Source organism: Capsicum annuum, chromosome 10 (assembly GCF_002878395.1).
Source record: "Capsicum annuum cultivar UCD-10X-F1 chromosome 10, UCD10Xv1.1, whole genome shotgun sequence".
Classification (NCBI taxonomy): domain Eukaryota; kingdom Viridiplantae; phylum Streptophyta; class Magnoliopsida; order Solanales; family Solanaceae; genus Capsicum; species Capsicum annuum.
Genome location: NC_061120.1, coordinates 52,066,516 through 52,089,410, shown reverse-complemented (window position 1 = coordinate 52,089,410; position 22,895 = coordinate 52,066,516). Strand labels below are relative to the sequence as shown.

At 34.2% G+C, this 22,895-nt stretch overlaps 1 pseudogene; it reads left to right on the top strand.

Moving 5' to 3' along the window:
• LOC124887727 overlaps nt 1-22,495 on the top strand; it is a 129,427-nt pseudogene extending 106,932 nt beyond the window's left edge.
• Nucleotides 22,496-22,895: the final 400 nt, after the last annotated feature.

The window sequence follows — 22,895 nt, the reverse complement described above, 5'->3', positions numbered from 1 at the left end:
TCATACTCAGCTTGAGGTAATGATTTTCCTTAAATCAACTCTTTCTGATCTCTATTTCATCTATGTAATCATTCTTATGTCATTGCATGTTTTTACAAAAGCAGTTCAGTCTATGTATCATGTCTCAAATTCAGTTCTTTAATCACGTTTCAATTCATGAACATTTAGTGTGTGGTCTCAAATTCTCTTAGTACTCTCATCCTAACAAGTCTTATTTAAGGATGAATGTTTCCAAGGGGGAGATATTGTAACACCCCATGTTTTGAAGTCACTGTATAACGTACGACTCAAGCCTTTGAGTCATATAGACAACATAAAAGTTCTATGTTCAAATTATACCCATGATAGAGTATGATGGGTGATTTTCTATTTAAGGTATGACTTTTTGGAAGTTGTAAGGTGATTGTCCGAGTCATACATGGTAAGTCATTACCAAGTTAGTGTAACGTGAGATGAGTTCTATCCAGCTTATGAGAGGATGAGTGCTAGTCATATGGCTTATTACGAGTCATAAGATATGACTTGTATCCTGGTCACAGAAGGATCCAATAATCAATCCTCATGTTTTGATAGCTTTATAAGTTACTTAGACATATATTAAGTCCTCAAATAGCTCTTATCGAATGAACAAGTCAAAACCTCCCTTAGAGATTAAATTCTTGGAATGCACATAACTATAGTCATCTTCAAATGATCATAACTTTTGTTTTACTAATAATTTTTGAGCTCAAGTCCCACCAACATATAGGTAATTGAATTATCTTTCCAACGACACCAATTTTGCCTTAAATTTGACATCGGGGTGAAAAGTTATGGCCAAATTACTGAAGCGCTATCAAACTATGTCACTCACTATCTAGCAAACAAGTTACCAAGTCTAACTCATACCCAGACCATACGAGTCCTATGGTAGACCCATAAGGACTGTCGAGACTTGTTTGTAAAGTTTAGTTTAAGGGATTTTTAGTCTTTTCTCCCCTTATAACTCCCAACCCACGACTTATACCCCTCAAGAGGCGTTATTTTTCCACTATTCTATTAGTTAAACATCTCAAAATCCACCCATATCTCTCTCAAGAACACAAGTTTGGGTTCCCTAAAGATCATATCCAAGGCCTTCAAGGTCAATATTTCTCCACCAAGAAAAGTCTATTAAGGTATGTGGGGTTTATGAGCAAGGATATTATTTCATCCATATGCCCAAAACTTGTTTTGAAGTTAAAGTTATATGATTTGCAATTAGGATTCATACCCAAATTATCTTTTTTTGAATTTATGAAATTATCATGTGATTGAAGTATTAAAGTGCATACATGTCCTCATCTATTTATGTTTTGACTTGAAGTTTCTCTATTAGGATTTGTATATCATGAGTTTGGTTTAAAAATTTACTAAAGAGTTCCAATTGAGTTTTTACACATGATAATGTGTTACAAGTTATATGAAATAATCTATGAGATTTAATGCTTGAGTTTGAACACTAAGTTTACAAGCAAAGTTTGATTGTTTGATTCAATGACAAGGCTTGAAATCCACAATTGTTTACCTTACATATGATTTAAAGTAAAGAAAAGCATAATTGGTTCTAGTATACTAACCCTTATGCTATTTTAAGGTGGATTTCTTAAAGTATGAGCATATAAGTAATATGGGAGTAGTATTTAGCACAAAGAAAGGAATGCGAATGAGCATATCATTAATTCCTAGAAACTATGAGCCACAATAGGTTTAATTCCCAAAATGGGTTAAGTATAGTGATCACTTAAGTTAAGGTTATATTACTGATGGAAAGGGTATAACAGCTCACCCCAACGTGGGTAAGACATTGGACCTTATGATAGCTCACCTACTTTATGTTAGTTAGAAGAACCTCCCTAAGAAAGTATAAAATTAAAGCTTTTAGAAACTAAATGTCATGGCTCACATAGTTTATCCTTATGCTTCATTACTTTAGTTCATGATTTTGCAGTCTTTGTTTTATTAAAGCTCAAGGTGAGTCATTTACATTTAGCAAGCAATATTTGAAAGTCTATATGCATATTGATTTATTTCTTTACTTATACATTCACCCCATATACGCAGTACATTCCAGAGGTACTAACCTATACATAGACGTCAATGTGTTACAGTGTTTTATAATGTAGGTTTTGGTTCTCATTTCCAGCAACGTTATTGACTACAGCATCTCCACCTATATCTCGACGTTTGGTGAGTCCTTATAGTTTGAGGACCCATTTTATCAAACTTTGACATTGATGAAGTATTTTAGTTATTTGATTTCTATTAAGCTCAGGTCAGCTAGGCTTGTCCCAATAGCTCTCTAGTTAGAAGTAGAGGCTTGTCCAACTGTTTTCTATTTAAGATTTAAACGTGTTTATTTCATGATTTCCAATTTTAAGATTTTCAGTTAAGATATTAATACAGTTATCTTTAAATTTTATATATCAGTTTACTCTTCTCATCAGTTCCAAGTTAAGTAGTCTTAAAGGGTTAGCTTTGGACTATTTATAGTCTTGAGCACCGTGTGACGTCAAGGGTGTACTTTCGGGGCGTTACAACTTAAAACTTAAATTCTCACTATGTAACCCTACAATCTTTCTATATGATAAGAATTTAATAAGGAACTTCTTTGCCGGATCATCCCATAAGTGATAGAGTTTAAAGGTTTTGCCTTCAACTATTTTTTTCTTCCACCCAAAGTGAGAAGGGAATGAGTGTGAGCTTCACATAGTCTGTAGAGATTACAATAGGAATAAAGGTATCACTGATCTCTAAAGAGTTCTACATAAGGACCTTTGGATCCTTATGTGATAGGCCTATTAATTGACTACTATTCTACAATAGTTGCACCATGTTCTATTTGAGCTCGAATATACCTCCAAATTTTAATCTGCAGATGGCAGAGATAACATTAGTTATGAGAGAGATTGCCACTTCATGCACTAACCTGCGTGCTGGTTGATCTTCATCTATAGGAGAAGGAATAACTTCTTCCTATAGAACATGAGGTATGTGGTAGAGATGTACTTCTTCTCTTCTTTGATAGGTGTATGTATTGGTCAGGTTCAAGGTATGAGTAAACCAAACACCTTTCCTTTGCTATTTTACTTAAGTTTTAGACCTGTACATACAAATTCAGAAGCTAAGATCAAGTTGTTAGCACTTATTGAACAAAATAGCAAAACTTAAAAAATAAGATAGTGTCACAACTCGAGGCTACCCCCTAGCCACGAAAACAGTGCTTACGGTTATCAGTGACAACATGCTAACCCATAAGCCGATACCTTTTATGAGCACTGAGTAAAATGGAACTGATATAGCATATGCGGAAGATAAGCTGATAAACTACTGAAAACTTAAATATTGAAATGCGTAATACTATTGTGTCTGAGATAACTGATAAAAGCTGAAAGTAACTGACTGGCTGTCTAATAGTTTGTCTGCAAAAGCCTCTAACCGATTGAGGAGTTGATAGGATAAGTCCCCCAATAAATCCATCTAACTGAATGTAAAGAACTACTAAAATAATTGTAATAAGAAATCATGTCCTCGATGGATGAAGACTCACCACTATTGCAACTGAGTACTCTGATCTGTCTAGGAGCGGTCGAGAAACTAAGCATCTGAACCTATGTTAAAAGACAACATAGCATAAAGAAAAGTATACGATCAATACTTTCAATGTACTATTATATGAGATGAGGTTTGGCTGAAATACATAAGGTACTATACACATGAGATAAGGACTAACTGAACAACATGAAATAACTGAGCATGAATGTATGAAAACTATTATATCTGAGAATGAAAGACCAAGCACATACATATTTCTAAAATAATCTATAAACTAAAAGACTAAAATCTGGATAACTAAAAATTTGTATACTTTGGTCAAGCAAACCTGAAGTGCATATACTGTGAATACTATATTGAATCTGTGGGAGGTATCATGTAACCGACATGCCCTAATCTGAGCTAATTGGGGTCCAACCTATAACACTAGTTGGAAGGGTGTCAGCACTGTGCCACTAGTACTAACACTGGCTGACAATATGGATTCCACAATATTGATGTCCCATAGGACTAGGGAGTCAACCCTAGCTGGTGGGTGACCCTTAAGAGAGTGTCAGTCCTAAACTAGAGGGTGACATCTCATAATCCTATGCTAGCTACGTAGTTCTAGAATTTAAGAACTGCTACTAAAGACCCAGCCCTAACTAGCAGGTGAGCCTTTATCCCTAGGTTTTCTCGGTGCTAAATCCTACTCCCAACAGAACTGACACTGGTACTGAACTGTATTATGTTTAACTGAATATTATTTCTGATAATGCTCGTCTCAATCATAATAACTAATTACGTAAAGACATTTATGGTTTAACTGAATCATACTTCAAAATATGAAAATCATGTAAGAAAAATAGGTATTGGGTATTCATAAACCACCAACATTGAATGATCATTAAAACATGGCATTTAAACTTAATGTAATATTGAATCATGGTTCAACTAAAAAGCACGGGCATTTCATCAAACATGTGGAAAACATGGACTTGTACATGGGGGTATTTTGAACATAAGAATTCAACAACATGAAGTTCACTTGACTAAGATAGGGAAACTGAAATTCATAGCTTGAGGAATTCAAATCTAGCATGGGGATCATACATGGACTGAATTTTATTTAAATTATAATAAAAACTTGAATTAAACCCATCTTAAGCAATATAAAAGATAATAATGATAGAAAAATCCATTCTTTAATTGAAAAGAAGATTTTAGGGCTCCATAGGTGAAAGAGACCCATGGATAAACACTGCACATACCTTAAACTTTTATCTTAAAAGGAGAAATACTATTCTTGATACTTCATTGAAGGTTCTTGACTTAGAGAACTTGAATTATTGATTTCTTGGGGAGAAAGGAATTGAATTCTTGTTCTTGGGGGAATGAGAGAGTTTTCTTGAGAGGAAAATTAGAGAAGAAGTGAAAAATTATGCCCTAACTGATGCCCAAATTGTGTTACGAATGATTAGGTTGAGGGGAAAAAGACAAAATTGCCCCTCAACCATTTAGATTAAAAACTGGATGCAATAATGTCACCACAATATAGTCTAATCACGGTCATAGAATTCCCTCACCGCGATACCGTAAACATGATTTTAGGACTAATTCTGCATTACGGGTTTATCGCGGTAACCCACTAGTTTGATGATCAAAACATGCCCCAAACCTTATTGGAAATATCTGAAACTTCTCCGAGAACTTTCCTAAACATAAATTACTTAAAAAATTAACATCTCGGGGTCAGAAAGACCAAACATACTATCTTCAAAGTTTACGGGTATTAAAAATAACTAAGTCCCCAACACTTAGTGATATTTACAGGCCTTAAGACCCTTATGCATGCAACTAAGAGATGAATTGAACTAAGAATAGTGCGAGGGTATTACAATATCTTCTACTTGGGAACATTTGTCCTTAAATAAGACTGACTAGACTTTGAGTACTGAACTAAGGCAGCTGAGATCATAAACTGAATATGCATGATTTGGAACATAATTTCGTCACTGATTCTGAAACATGATACATAAACTGAACTGATTTCGTGAATACATGCAATAACAAGAGAATGATTATAGAGCTGGAACTGAGAATTAGAAAGAGTAAATCTAAGCAATACAATTACCTCAAGCTGAGTCTGAGTTTGTAGAGAAAAGATGAGGGTAGTTAGTACACATATCTTCTTCTACTTCCCAATTAGATCCCTCAACGGATTGATTCCTCCATAGAGCTTTAACAAAGGAAAATTTTTTGTTCTTTAGCCTACGAATCTGATTATCTAGAATCTCAACTTGAAGTTATTCGAAAGAAAGGCTATCTTAAACTCCAGTACTTTCTAAAGGAATAAAAACATCTGAATTGCCAATATATTTCTTAAATAAAGAAACATGAAACACTGGATGGATTGATGCCAAAGCTGCCGGCAACTCTAGATCATAAGCTACCTTTCCAAAATCATTCAGCATTCTATAAAGACCAACATATCAAGGACTGAGTTTGCCTTTCTTGCCAAATCTCTTCACTCTCTTCATGGGAAAGATTTTTAAATAGACTAAATCACCAACATAAAACTAAAGGTCTCTCATCCTTACATCTGCATATGATTTCTGATGGCTTTGGACTATCTTCAGCCTCTCTTAAATCAACTGAACTATCTCCATCACCTCAATCACTAAATTTGGCCCAATAAAAGTAGTCAAACCAACCAATAGGAGACCTACACCTCCTTCCATACAGAGCCTCAAACGAAGCCATCTGAATACTGGAGTAATAACTATTGTTATAGGAGAGCTCAATCAAGGGTAAATGGTTATCCTAACTACCTTTAAAGTCAATAACACATGCACTCAACATGTCTTCTAAAGTATGAATGGTCCTCTCTACCTGACCATCTGTCTGAGGATAAAAAGTTGTACTGAGATAAACTTGGGTACCAAGACCCTTCTAAAAAGCCTCCCAAAAGTGAGAGGTAACTTAGTACCTCTATCTGAAATGATAGACAATGGGCCTCCATGAAACTTAACCAACACTCTGATATCCTTGCATAATCATCAATTAAGTATGAAATATGAACTGACAAGAAATGAGTTGATTTAGTCATTCTATAAATAATAACCCATATCAAATCATGCTGACGATGTGTATGAGGCAAACTCATCACAAAATCCATGTTCACTACTTCCCACTTTCAAGTGGGGATATTAAACTCCTGCAATGTACCACTAGCCCTCTGGTGCTCAACTTTAACCTACTAATGATTTGTATACTAAGCCACAAACTCTATAATAGCATTCTTCAAATATCGCGCACCATCAACTTCTTCCAAAATTCACTACATCAAATCATCAACACATGGAACACATCACCTGCCCTAACAATGCAACACACCATCTCCCCCTTAGGAGAAAACCTCTACTTTCTTATCTATAACAGTTTCTTTTAAAATAACTAAAATAGGATCCCTATCTTTCTTTTCTTTCATTTTGGAAACTAAAGAAGATTTTGAACCATTATGAACCCATATACTACCTTAAGCTGAATAAACCCATCGGATACCCAATCTAGCAAGATGATGAAACTCACGGACTAACTACTTCTTATCCTTCTCAACATGAGCAACACTACCAATAGATAATCTAGTAAGGGTATCTGCCACTACATTGGCCTTGACTGGATAATACAACACACTTATATCATAATCTTTTAACAACTCTATCCACCTTCTCTGTCAAAGATTTAAATCTTTATGTGAGATACACTATAAACTTTTATGATCTGTGAATACATTAATATGCACTCCATAAAGGTAACGTCTTTAAAATTTTAAGGCAAAAAAAATGACCGCCAACTCAAGATCATGGGTAGGATAATTCTTTATATAGGAATTAAGATATCTAGAGGCATAGGATATGAACTTACCTCTCTGTATCAATACACAACCAAGACCAACTCTTTAAGCATCACAGTAAACTACAAACCAATCTGAACCATTTGGCAACATCAATACTAGGGCAGAAGTAAGTCGAGTCTTCAACTCCTAAAAAATCTTCTCATAAGAATCTGACCTCTGAAATTTGACTTTCTTCTGAGTAAATCAAGACATAAAGGATGCAATTGAAGAGAACCCTTTAACAAATCATCTCTAATAGCCAACCAAATCTAAGAAACTCCTCATATCTAATAGGGAGATGGGTCTGGGCTAGTTTCTCACTACTTTGATCTTTTGAGAGTCAATTTGAATGCCATCATCAGAGATAATATGGATAAGGAAAGCTACTAATCTTATCCAAAACTCACACTTTCTAAACTTGGCAAACAAATGATGAGTTCTAAGGGACTGCAATAAAATTCTCAAATGGTATGCATGATCTTTTTAACTATAGAAATAGACAAGAATATCATCAATAAAGACAATGAAGAACATGTATAAGTACTTCTTCAACACTCTATTCATCAAGTTCATGAAAGCTATTGGGACATTCGTTAGACCAAAATACATAAGTAGAAATTTGAAGTGACCATACTGAGTAGTAAAAGCTATCTTCAAAATATCACATTCTTTGACTCTGAGCTGATAATAATCAAATCTGAGATTTATCTTAGAGAAATTACTGGCACCCTGAAGTTGGTTGAACAAGTCCTTAATACTAGGGAGTGGATACTTATTCTTGATTGCGACTTTGTTCAATTGATGGTAATCGATGCACATTCTGAGAGAACTATCCTTCTTACATAGTAATAAGATTGGAGTGCCCAGGGGGAAACACTAGGCCTGTTTAATCCCTCATCTAAGAGATCCTTAAACTTCTCTTTCCCTTCCCTAAGCTCTAATGGATCCATTCTGTAAGGTAAAATAGTGATAGGATGGGTATCTAGAAAGAGATTTATTCTAAAATCAATTTCTCTTTTGAGTGAAACTCCGGGAAGGTCTTCATGGAACAGATGTGGAAATTCCCTTACTACTGAAACTGAGTTAAGACTTGGAGTCTCAGAACTAGAGTCCCTAACTCAAACAAGATGGTAAACACACCCTTTAGATATTATTTTTCTTGCCTTAAGGTAAGAACCAATTTGACCCCTAAGCATAGAGGTACTACCCCTTCATTTAATGACTGGTTCATTAAGAAACTAAAACTGAATGACTCTATTTCATTAATTTGCTGAGGAATTTAATGAAATAAGCCAATCCATGCCGAGAATGACATCAAAATTAGTCATCTCTAACTCCATAAGATCAACTGAGGTGATTTTCTGAGATACTAAAATCGGGCAATTTCTATATAATCATCTAGATATAATAGATTTACCCACTAGGGTAAACACCAAGCAAGGTTCTGCTAAAGATTTGAGGCTAACACTAAAGTTGATAGTTATATAGGGAGTTACAAAGGAGAGTGAAGTTCTGAGGTCTAACAAAACATAACATGGAGATGAAAGACCTGTAACTTACCGTAACTACATCAGAACTTTCGTGATCATGCCGTGTATGGAGAGCATACAACCTATTGTGAAGCTACCCACTGGTTGTTCTGGAGGTGGCGCCTGACTGAGTTGGGCAACTTACTAGAGTTGATGAAAGATTAAACTAACCTTAATGGTGTAAATCCTTCCCCCTCTAAGAAACTCATCGACATTTTTTGATCTTGTGGCCTGGATTGACACATCCAAAGCACATATCATTTCCAACTCTACCCTGATGATTCCTACCAAATCTATAGCAAAGCAGATTAGTGCAACCACAATTCATATACCCTAGGACTTAGATTCTATCACCCTATCCCAATTGTCTTGCCTAAACTTAGACACTGACACACTGGCTGAAGATAGAGTTGGGAAAAAAATAATTTGACAAAACTGTGAATAGTTACCACCTTTTGACCTGGCCTGATAAAAGTTAAAACTACGTGTTCTGGCCCTCTTGTTCTCTCTCTCTCTCTTTCTTCTTAAGCATCCTATCCTTAATTTACTGAGCATGAACCATTAGTATAGATAAGTCCATCTCCTTAATCAACATAGCAGTACTATACCCCTTAACCATACTCAGCTACACCAGACACAAACTTACTCATTCTAGACCTATTGTCTGTAACAACATTAGAAGCATTCCTCGCCAACAGAGTAAACTTAAGTGAGTACTCCTTCACACTCACGTTGTCCTACTTTAAATTAAGTTAGTCTTGAATCATAGACTCCCTTAACTATAATAGGAAGAACACATCTAGGAAAGCCATGGAAAATTTCTCCCACTCAACAGGCCTTGCATCAATACTACAGTCCTTCTTCTACTACTTAAACCAAGTATGAACTACATCATGCAACTGATATTAAGCCATCTCTTTACTCTTACTTGACATGATTCCAATAATATCTATCACCTTACGAATTATATCAAAAAACTTATGCAAATCCTCTTTAGACTTGGATCTCAAAAACAAAGAGGGATTAATTCAGGTAAAATCCTAAATCCTAGATGCAACTGTATTTTCAACTAGGTTGGCTGGGTCAATAGCTCACTGGTTGTTTTGAGCAACTATTAGATGGGCTAAATTAGTAAAAACAGCTCTGAACTTAGCGTTAGAGACATGTTTATTTAGGGGATCTTCCTGAACAGGCGGAGGTGCGGGAAAGAAAGTTAGAAATGAAATGAAGGATAAGTTAGAAAGAAAGTTTAAATAGAGCTCATGCTCATTTGCACAATATGAATACTGAAAGAAGGGAAACTTTTTCCAAAAAGATTTCATCGCCTCTTGTCCATAAGTGTGGCACAATTTATACCGATGCATAAGACTCTAATCAACACGGATTTCGGACACCATAAGACACAGTAAAACCTTAGACTCTAATACCAATTTTTGTTATGACCTGAGGCTACCCATTAGCCCTGACAATAGTGCTTACGATCATAAGTGAACTCAAGCTAACCCATGAGCTGGTACTTATTGTAAGCACTGAATAAAATAGCACTAATATAGTTGATGAGGAAGATAAGCTAATAAACTACTAAAAATTAAAATATTAAAATACATAATACTATTGTGTATGATATAACTTATAAAAGCTAAAAGTAACTAACTCTCTGTCTAACTGTTTATCTAAAAAGCCTCTAACTGACTGAAGAGTTGATAGGAAAAGTACCTAACTAAATCCATCTAACTGAATGTAAAAATCTACTAAAATAACTAGAATAAACAATCATGTCCTCGATGTATGAGGACTCACCACTACTGCTGCTGAGTATGCTGAGCTATCTAGGAGCGATCAAGAAACTGAGCATTGGAACCTATGTTATAAGACAATATAGCATAAAGAAAAGTATGCTATCATTACTTTGAATATATTGGTATATGAGATATGTTTGGCCGAAATGCATGGGGTACTATGCATATGAGATAAGGACTAAGTGAACAACATGAAATAACCGAGCATGAATGAATGAAAACTATAATATCTGAGAATGCAAGACCAATCATATATATATTTCTGAAATAATCTATAAATTAAAAGACTAAAATCTGTATAACTTAATAAATATAAATCTGTATGCTTTGGTCAAGCAAACCTGAACTGAATATACACTTAATACTGTACTGAGACTGTGGGAGGTATCATGTAACTGACATACCTCGATTTGAACTAACTGGGGTCCAACCTATAACCCCATTTTAAAGGGTTTCAAGACCATGCCACATGTACTAACACTACCTAATGATGTAGATTCCACAAGGTTGATATCTCGTAGGACTAGGGAGTCAGTCCTAACTGGCGAGTGAACCCTAAGAGAGTGTCAGTCCTAAATTAGTGGGTGAAATCTCATAATCCTATGCTGTCTATGTAGTCCTGGAACTTAGGGACAGCTATTAAGGACCCAGTCCTAATTGTCGAGTGATCTTCCATCCCTAGGTTCGCTTGGTGCTAAATCCTGCTCCCAACTGAACTGACACTGGTACTGAACTGTGTTAAGTTTAACTGAGTATTATTTCTAATATTGCTCATCTAAATCATAATAACTGAATAAGTAAGGATATTTATGGTTTAACTAAATCATACATGAAAATCTAAATATTTATGGTTTAACTAAATCATACATGAAAATCTAAAATTCATGTAAGACACATAGGTATCGGGTATTCCTAACCCGGCAACACTAAATTATTATTAACTCTTGACATTTAAACTTACTGTATTATTAAATCATGGTTCAACTAAGAAACATGGGCATTTTATCAAGAATGTGGAAAGTATGGACTAGTACATGGGGGTATTTTAAACATGAGAATCCAACAACATGAAGTTCACTTAGCTAAGACATGGGAAATTGAAATTCATAGCATGAGGAATTCAAATCTTCCATGGAATCATCCATGGATGAAATAACATTTAAATTACCATGAAAACATGAATAAAACCCATCTTAAGCAGTAGAAAATACAACAGTGATAGAAAAATCCATTCTTTAATTAAAAATAGTGTTTTTGGTCCCCATGGGTAAAAGGAACCTATGGATGAACACCCCACATCCCTTAAAATTTTATCTTGAAAGGAAAAATTCTATTCTTAATACTTCCTTGACGGTTCTTGAACTTAGGTAACTTGAAGTATTGATTTCCTGGGGAGAAAAGAATTGAATTCTTGTTCTTAAGGAAAGAAGAGGGTTTTATTGAGATGAAAATTGGAGAAGGTAAAAATTATTCTCTAACTGATGCCCAAGTCATGTTATGAATGATTGGGTTGAAGGTAAAAAGACCCAATTACCCCTCAACCATTTAAATAAAAAACTCAATGTAACAACATCACCACGATGCGGTCTAATCACAGTCGTTGAATTCCCTCACTATAAAGAGGTAAACATGAGTTTGGGACTAATGCCACATCGTGGGCTTATCACAGTAACCCACTGGTTTTGTGATCCAAACATGCCATAAACCTTGGTAAAAAAATTAAAAACATCTCTGAGACATACTTGTTACATTCCTGAATAGGAACTAACTCAAAAATCAATGTCTCGGGGTATGTAAGAACAAAAATAAAATCCTTAAAGTCTAGGGGTCTTTAAAAAAACTAAGTACCCAACACTTAGTGAAATTTCAAGGCCTTAAGCCCCTTATACATGCAACTAAGAGCTGAATCTAACTAAGAATAGTGTGGGGGTATTACAGATAATTGCCAATTTTCATGTCCCTGACAATGGAACCAAAAACTTATTGTATCCTAGTGCACAAAAAGTGTATGTGATCACCCAAGAAGTAAAGTGGCCTTTAAAACCCAAGTATCAATCCTACAGAGACTTGTGCTTAACAAAAGTATAATTGTAGCATCAGTAAAAAGATTAAGCAAGTGCTAATGGTAACTAAAAGAATTTTAATCTTGAAACTTAAAGAAAATAGTAAAAAATGCAATATTATAAAGTGTCGGAGATAATAATAGGGAGAAATCTAGGATCAAGGTACTAAGAAAATTCCTACTTAGCTATTCAATCTCGTTAGTTTAGTATATTACCTTGATCATTGATTCACGGGGTTGATAACATAATTAAGGAATGGTCCTTTTCTAACCGTCTATCTAACTTAGCCGCACAACTGCTTCATTAAGAAAGGATGTGAGAACTAAGTTAAATGCATTTATATTTCATCCCTTATATAAACCAAATGATGAAAATTAGGTATACTTATATCCTAGATGCAAATCCTAAATTTAATTTGTTGGACATAAAAGATCCCACTCTATAGATCCCATGATTTAATAAATTATTTCTACATTCGAACTCATAATAGAAATATAGGTTTATCCTAAGGGTCGCGAAACCATAGAATAGAAAGGACATGGATATATGATCAAACAACAAGGATAATAAACTTAAACAAACTCAATTGAAATCATAAGTATTAATGTTCTCAACCTAAACCCTAGAAGAGAGTTTTTAGCCACTCATGGTCTTACAACAAATTCCCATTAAGGAATTCATGTATGAACACCAAAAGTAAAATAAAGTAAAGATAAAGAACCCTAATTTTAGGCTCCTCAACTATATTTCAATCTCTAAAATTCGTCAAAGGCATGTACAATAAAATTTAAGTGTCCTATTTATACTAAGAGAGAAGTTACCTATTTTGTGCCCTTAGGCGTGGCACACCCATGCATTAGTGTGTTTATGCCGTGAAATGAACTTAACATGGATTGGGTAGACCAAAGGGTACTCCGTAGGCATCACACGATGCTTAATACTCTAAGTATTCATAGCTAACCCATGATATCTACGTAATACTAGGTTATTATAAATGTAACCAAAAACCTGAGTAGAAATTAAAGAGATCTTAAAATGGAATTCAAATTGGTGCATATCATCGGGTATAAACTTTATACTTAGAAGCCTTCAAATCTGTGAAAATGAAAGACTAAATGAACATAGTCTGACTAGTCTTGAAAAGACTCTAATAACGGACTGAAGAGCCACTGGGATAGACCCAGCTAGCCTAAACTAAAATCTAAACAAATGGAATAACTGCACTAAACATCTGTGATCATCATAAAATGGGCCCTTAAATTAAGAGTAGTCACTAACTATCTGAGCATATGAAATAGTTCCTGCGGTCAATCATGCTGCTGGGGACGAATACCAGAAGCTACATTATGAAACAATGTAGCACATAGACATATATATGAGTAAGTACTTCTGGAATGTACTTAATATATAGGGTGAGTGCATTATTAAATTAAATCAATATTTAATTTAAACCATGCATTCTAAGTACAATAGAGTTACGGAGAGATTGAAATATCTTAAAAACATATATTCCAAGCATTCATAATAAATTAGGTTAGTTACTACACTTAACTTCTGAAAACTGTCTTTTCGATATAATAAATAGAACTAAAGCTGAGTATGCTTTCAAATCATGCAGACTAAATGTAAAAGGACTTAGCTTTATTTTTGGTGAAACTAAAAGCTTAATTCCCATAAGGAATAACTAATAAAACAATCTCTGGATAAAATTGTGAGCCTTTATGCTCAGTTTCTAAAATACTCCTTTTCTTTTGGGAGATTTTCATAACCGACACAAACCATGTGAGCTAGTATGGAGTCCAACATCTGACCCATATTTAGGAGGATTGTTCTACCCTTGCCATAAAAATAGAACCCAAATTAAACTAAAGTGATCACTAAATTTAGCCCATATTGGGCAAGGGGGACACTCTCTAGAGAGGCCCCTAAACCTATAGTGGCACGTAGTTTATGGAGAATAGGATGCGCTAAACCCACATTCCCTTCTTGATGCTAAATAATACTCTTAAATATATATACTATATGCTCATACTAATGAAATTCACCACAAAATAAGCATTTGGGTTTATAAATATGAAAACCAATCATGCTTTTGTTAATAATTCATACTCATGAATATCTGGGTAAATTCTATATCATGTCTGACAATATAAGATCAAAACTAAAATCTTAATCATGCTATATCAATCTGAAAAAGTAATTGAGAATTTCTTGTAAACTGATAGAATCATGATAAATGCATATTCTCTTATTTCAAAACTAACTAAATTATGCAGAAAATCATATATATTCACTATCTCATACAAATTCATGTCAAAATACTAAAACTCATCTAATAATAACAATCATAAAAGTGAAAACATGAATAAAGGTATATTGTTATGATAACTGAACTTTAAATCATATGATAATGTCATAATCTCAAAAACATAAAAATTGGATAGAACCCTAATTGAAATCTCATATCTTTAATTGCACAAACCAAAATTTTGGCCATAAGGATGAAAGAATATCCTTGTTCAAATCCCACATATCTGAATTTGTTGACTTTTTGGAGCGTTGGAAGGTGAATTATTGAGAGAATCCTATTTCCTTATCTCTTGAGAGTTTAGAGGAGACTATGTTTTTAACTAACAAGGAAAGCGAAACTAAATGACTATTTGATGTTTTAATCATCCTTGAAAGCCTATACATATCTATAAAGGGCTGGGGAATGACATAGTCATATGAAAAGATACCTATGACCTTAAAGTATATTAACAACTAAGAAATTTGATGTACAGAGAGGGGGATCACGGCGTAACCACTATCATAGACCAGGAGGTTCGTGACATAATCCCTAAGGCGATGTTGGAGGTCTGTAATGTAGACCCCAGTGTAGAACAAAAATAGTAGCCCATCATAGAAATATTCACAGCGCGGGGCAGCCATAACGCACTAATTTTACGATGCATAGCCCTTTTCAACTCCTAAAAACATCCCCAACCCAAGCAAACCCAATCTTAGGTGGTTTATCTTTAATACTAAGGTCCCAAGGACTTATTCTAAGTAATCTTTAAGCATTGAAAGGTTCAGGGTATCACATGGATGCACACTATTTTTTCATGTTGTTTTGTGTCTTGGGTTGTGGCATGCCCTTATCTTAGAGATTAAAGGGTGTCTCACGCTCATGACCTCAATAATTCTATATTTTTCCATCTTAAACTCCTTTTTTTTGTCATTGATTTCCTCACTAGGTGGCTGTTTTTCAATATTATTAGACTCTATTATTCTTCCAAACATTTTTCCTAACATCTCACATGGTCTCCTATATCATAAAACACCATGATTTAGTGCATATATAATAATAGAATTCACCGAGATACACTAGATCAACATATAGCTTAAGCTAGTAACACTAGTTTTCTCATTTAAACTCTCTAAGTGACCAATTTTATTCAAAATCTTAAACCTTATAAATATGTACGTCAACAAATCGATGCTTATTTATACCATGAAAATTCATTATGCACACATGAAGTCCTTAAAACTTGGCTTAGCGCATGTAGATTTTGACAATTTAGTGCATAAATCCACCTAAGATAACACACAAAACATAACTAGTGGGGAAACAAGGAATGAGTTAGACAAGAATTATAGGAAAATTTTTATGAAATCTCAAGGCAAGGGGCTTATCCATGCGGCGCATTCACTAAATCATGGGTGTCGGCCATGTTTCACACCACCTACAACATGGATGTACTTGTTGGGGTGTGTTATAAGCCATGTGTCGCACCCCTTGTCCATGTGAGACAAACCTTCTCATCCCCCCCACCCAAAGTGACTAAACTAGGTCTTTCACTTGGTTTAAGTTGAGGGTTAAGTAGTCAATGCTTTTATTTCATATAGCAAAGCTTATGGATAGACTAAAGGGCTATATAAAGCATACTTATCCACAATTACAAGGGACTTACCAAACAATATATAATTTGAGAGAGGAGAAGGTATCAAAGGCTCCACTGTAGGGTCTTTCTTTCTCTAACTCCACTCTAGGGTTTTTCTTCCTCTAACTTATATTTGTCTTGCAGTTTTACTTATGAATTCATTTATGGTGATTATTTCTATGCATATGAGTGGTTAAAATTCCTCTTTATAGGGTTGAGTCTATAAACATGATTTATTAGCGTATATTTAATTTGGTTAATGTTAAATATAATATTTAGTTGTTCTTATGTTGTTTACTTACTATTCTTAATTAATATTCTATTTATTCATGACCTCTTGTGAGCCTAGAAGGAATAAAATTAGATTAGAACATGGAACATAAGTAATGGACTCTCATATTTTGATGAATTAAAGATAATATTAGTGCTTGATATAGAAATATATCTAATATTCCCCGTTTGTCTTAGATATGGGATAAAATGCAAATGCGTTTGAGTTGGTTCCTATATCTCTGATAAAAAATTTAGTTGTGAGACTAATTTAAATAGACAATTAGAGTATTAAAATACCATACTAATGATATTAACCTCATGAAGCAAAAACGAAGATTGATAAATTTAATCAATGAGATAGTATTCCATCGCATGAATGTGCAGGATGCCTTGACCCTTGAATCCTTCTAATTATTATTTGCAACACTTTTAAATATCTATTATTGTTCATTATTACTTTTCGCATAATGAAACTCAATTCTCATTATTTACAAATTGCATTCATTTAATTTTAATAGTAATACTTGAATTGGATTGTTTGCTAAATGTCATGTCCCTATGGGATCGATATTCATCTTGCAAGAGCTACTTTATTACTCATCTATCACGTCAACTTATGTGTGGTTAGATGCCACATTGACAAATGATAATGAGAGATAGATCCCTATGTGTTTTTAGCATGTTGGGAGCTTTGTTTATATTTGATAAATGTTGGTTGCGAACAGATTAATTTTACTCGGGGTCTCCATAAGAGTTAGTTGCTACTATAGGATTATCATTTGAGAGTCATTGGTCTAATCTATTTTTGGTTTGCTTATAATTTCCTTTTTGTGTGTCTATCTATTGAATATTTTCTTTCTTGTCTTTTGATTTTCATATTTTATTTTATTTTCATAATTTGTATCATATTATTTTGATATTAGAGCTGAGCTTAGTATCGTTCTAACAACTCTAATCTCAGAATTTTTTATCTCAAAAAAATTTCCATAAAAACATTTTTAAAAAATCCCATATTTTGAGTAATTGATTTTTGACTTTTCTTGAGTTTCTAAAATTAGAATCATGTTCTTTAGTATTATTTGAATCAAAATTTGAGATTTGATCTTGATTGGAGTTGATTTGTGCATTCCACCATTGTTGAGCTATTAAATATTGAAGAAGAAGAAGCGGGTTCTTAAATCCATGCTAAATTGGGCATTTATTTGTATTGGGGTTTATTCTCTTAATCATTTAGAACTTGAATTTAAAATTTGGGTCGAAATGGTAAAGAAATCCGTTGGTTTTTAATTTGGTGTTCTTCATGTTCATGGTGTTCTTCATGACTTGAAGAAAAGTTCAAATGGGTTCTAAATCTTGTTTGGCTAAAAAATAGGGGCTATAGAGCATTGGGATTTGTTTACTATATCGAGAAGAGCCTATATTTAAAATTTTGTGAAATTTTGACTTAAAATAAGAGAGTTATGAATTTTGGATCTTCATAATAGTTCTTGGTGTTCTTATAGACAGTTAAATCTTCTGGAAGAAGATTCATCCAAAAGGTGTACTTGTTTATGATAAGGAAAAATTCCAAAAGAGGAAAAATCCAAAGGAAAAAAGTACTAAAAGAGTCAAAAAAATTGTAAAATGCAATGCTTTTAGTTAATCTATCTAGGCATCTTTACCCCATTTGCGTAAGTAGGTGGGTGATGTGCCATGGTTCTATTATGCTTTTAATTCTTAACATAAGAAATTATTCTAGTACTTAGGTCCTTTTTGTTAGATGTAATGTGTTTTTGTGTTTATTTTGTTAGAAAATAGGGTTAGAACTGAGTAGCATGCAAATAAGAAGAAAAGGATCCAAAATTAAAATCTTAGCTTGGACAATGGATCATTGTGTGATGCTACGACTCAATGTCCAAGTAGTAGGGTAACCAGTGAAGACGTAAAAGATGTATTATGAAGTCAACACTGGTTATGACTCATAGGGTCTGATTGTAAGTCAAAGTGAAGGTCGTTCTAGGAAAAAATATGGCAAAGTCCAGAAAGTTTACGAGTATGATTCCAGTGGAAACGATGCCAGCGATGAGTCGTAGGATCTGACTTCCACTCAAGATCCTACTAATCATATTAATGGTCATCCTGAGCATAAGGAGTTTAAGTTTTGAAAGCTGAAATAGTATTAGAGAGATAAGAAGTTAGAAAAAGAATCATTTGGAGATGTGATGAGTCATAACCAAAGAGCATTGAAGCCAGGATACAAATCTAACAAGAAGTCATCATCAGTCTAGCTGACTCGTTATCTGAGGCGTTACCATACCAACTTTATTTTTCTATATCATTTTGGTTAGGATTTGTAGGTTTTGTTGTCTAACTATAAATAACCCTTTGATGTTGTTGTAATAGTTTAAACACTCTTTATACTTACAACTTTATATTGATTATGAGATACTCTTTTTATCTTGGAATCCTTGTTCTTGACTTATACGGTTTGAGATTAGTTCAAGATTTTGGTTTTTATTTTTAATTTATCATGAGAATATTCATATGCTTTGTATCATGAATTCTATCAGTGTTCTTGGAAACATGAGTGGCTAAACCTCCTAGCTAGGATTGTGGGAACCCTAATGGATTAACTTAGTAGTGGAAGTGCAAAGTCTTTCTTTATTGATATTTAAGCATGTATTGTGGTTTTATTGATATTAATTGCTTTCTTAGCGGCTGCAGATGCTAAGATCCTTCCTGTATTTGATACTAACTACATAGAGAGGTTGAGATTATATAAAGAAGATCACAACAGTAATTTGATTCTACCAACCTTTATCTAATTACCTTAAGATAGAAAGGAGATAGTTAATTTAGGATCTAGGACAAGGATTAGTAATGCGATACTCTAACACTGAGAGAAGATGAGTGAAATTCACCAAAGGGTGTCGAGAGATGGTTTGTGATACATAACTTGTTAGATTCTGCATGCAAGGCCTCTAGAGTTTAGCGAGCATGATAAGTTTACTGAGTTAGGAAGTTGGGGGGAACACAGTCCCTGTGATCATCTCATATTGATTTTAACCTAAAGTGGTTAAGAATTGTTACTACCACTATTCTTTCACCCCCATTTACTTTGGCACTTTTATGATTGCATCAATAAGTTCTTGAATGAGATTTGTACTATTACCTATGGGTTCTACCCAAACCTTTGTTCAGTTTTATATTCGACAACAACTGCAATATACTTTTTTATAGGTGTAATTTGGGAGACATCAAATTTTGGCATCGTTGCCAGGAAACATGTTTACAAATTGATTGATTGAGTTTGTTGAGGTTGATGGTTTTTGTTTATATGTTATTTTGAGGGTATACACCATTTTATTCCTAGTATTCAAAGTCAATCCAATCCCTTGATCTCACTTGGTTCATAGCTTGAGCAGAACCTATGATAGAATCATAAGATGGTCGAGCATGAGCATGGAGTTCATCATGATGGGGTTCAAGATTACCTAAATTTCTTGAACCCACCACCTCTACATAGTATTCAAGAGATACTACTCAGTTGTTATCCAAAGAAAATGTGAGGTTGACGAACACTCATTATGCAAAAAAAGAGGAAAGAGTAAGATAAGAAAAACAATATCGAGTAGCACCTGAAAGAGAAAGAAGGGATATAGTTCAACCACACCTTTTTTACCAGTACTTACCAATCTATGATGATCCAAAAGATGATTTGGGGTATGTTGAACCTATTGAGTCAAGAGCAATCTTCCCCCTGAGTTTCTCTAAAGAGTGAAGTTTGATATTATGAGTGTAATAATTTTGTTGCTCAATCTGAAGGGCACTTTTGCTAGTTTCTTGACTGATGATGCAAACATGCATAGTATGAATTTTGTGGGGATTTACACTTTTTATAATTTGTCGTGGTTGAGTCAGGAAGAGTTGAGACTAAGGTTATTCCCATTCTCTCTTATAGGCAGAGAAATATTGTGGTTTGGAGAATTAGCTTATGGGTCAATCACCACTTGGAATAAGCTCAGGACCTAGTTCTTGTATCAACTTCTCCCACCTTCTAGTATGATGTAGATAAAGGATAGGATTTATAATTTTAGACAATTACATTCATGTTGCATTGTACAAAACTTGGTTGAGGTTCAAGAAGAAGTTGATGAACGTGCCTAATCAAAATATTCTGGGGAGGAATTTTCTTGAGATATTCTGTAGAGCCTTGAAAGCTAACAACAAGGCTATTAATGACACTATTACTGGTAGGACTTTAATGGGTATTTGTTGAGAGGTAGGTGAGTAAAATTTAGACCAAATCTTTAAAATCAATTGAGGGTGGCATACTTGAAAGGCAGAATGAGGAGCCACCACTTATGTGATTAGTACCTCTAGTGAGTAGAGAGAACTATATCAGATAGTGAATTAAGAGGTAGCATAGCTCAAGAATGAAATTGGGGTACTTTCTATAAAGTTTTCCACTTTTACAGTAGGAAATATTAATATAGTAGGCATATAAGGTAAATCTTTTAGGTTGTATGAGTCTAATATTGAGGAGGAAAAAAAGTACCTTAATAGAGAGATCAAGTGATTCGAAGCCAAAGTCCAAGGGTCTGGTCAATACACTTAGAACTCAAGGAAAGGAATCAAGGTAGAGAGCTGGATGGTGATTGGTGAAGAAAGAATGACTATAAGAAGTAGAGTAATGTGTATGTTCCAATAGAAATATGTCGACTCAAGGATAGAGGCAACTAAGCGAGTCAAGGGTTTAGAAAATAAAGAGAGTTTCCTTAAGTAGATTAAGGTAGATATATCGGGACTAAGCCAGAAGGTAGAATTACAAGCTATCGTGATGAAGTAGCTTGAGCAACTATTTGGTCAAATGTTTTTTACTTTGAATCAACATCAACTGGGAACTTTTTTCATTAACACTTTTTAGAATCCCAAGAATGATAGTCACTGCCTAGCCATCACTACTCAGAGTGGTAAAGCGACTATTGATCCTTCTATGAATGTGGTTGATAATGCAAGGAATGATGTTGTTGATATCGATGATGCATCCAACACAAAATCTGAGAAGTTGGTGACTAGTGTTGAAACTTTACAAAAATTAAAAGGTGTAGATAAATTAGATGAGAAGGACAAGGGAAAGGGGAAGGAAGTTAAACTTGTAGTAAAAACCATTCCACGACCTTCCCCACCTTTTCCTTAAAGATTAAAGAAAAAATAAGAAGAAAGGAAATATATGAAATTTATATCGATGTTGAATGAATTATATTTTAATATCCCTTTTGTGAAAGCATTGGAGTAGATTCCTGGCTATGCAATTTTCATGACAGATTTGGTTAATAAAAAGCAGATAGTGACTTTTACGCTCGCTGATAAAATACACCATTGCAGTGCTATTACTTCTCCGTCTTTAGTTGAGAGGAAAGAGGATCTTAGAGCTCTTACTACTCCATTTACTATTGTGTCCTTCGAATTTTCATGAGCATTATGTGACTTAAGAGCTAGCATAAATTTGATATCATTAATTGTGTACAAATAGTTGGGGTTTGGAGCACCTGAGCCAACATCCATGAGATTATTGATAGCCGACCACACAATAAAGAAGCTAGTTGGTATACTATGTGATGTGTTGGTAAAGGTGGCATCTTTCATATTCCTAACTAATTTTGTGATCCTTGACTGTAAGGTAGATTTCGATGTTTCTATTATATTATCTAGGCCCTTTCTAGCCACAGGTAGGGCATTAGTTGACTTGGATATGGGGTAGATAATGTTCTACTAAATGATAAATATGTTACCTTAAATATGTGCCAATCTATGCAACAACTGAAGGATATGTGGGTGGTGTCTGTGATAGACACTATTGATAATAAGGCACTGAC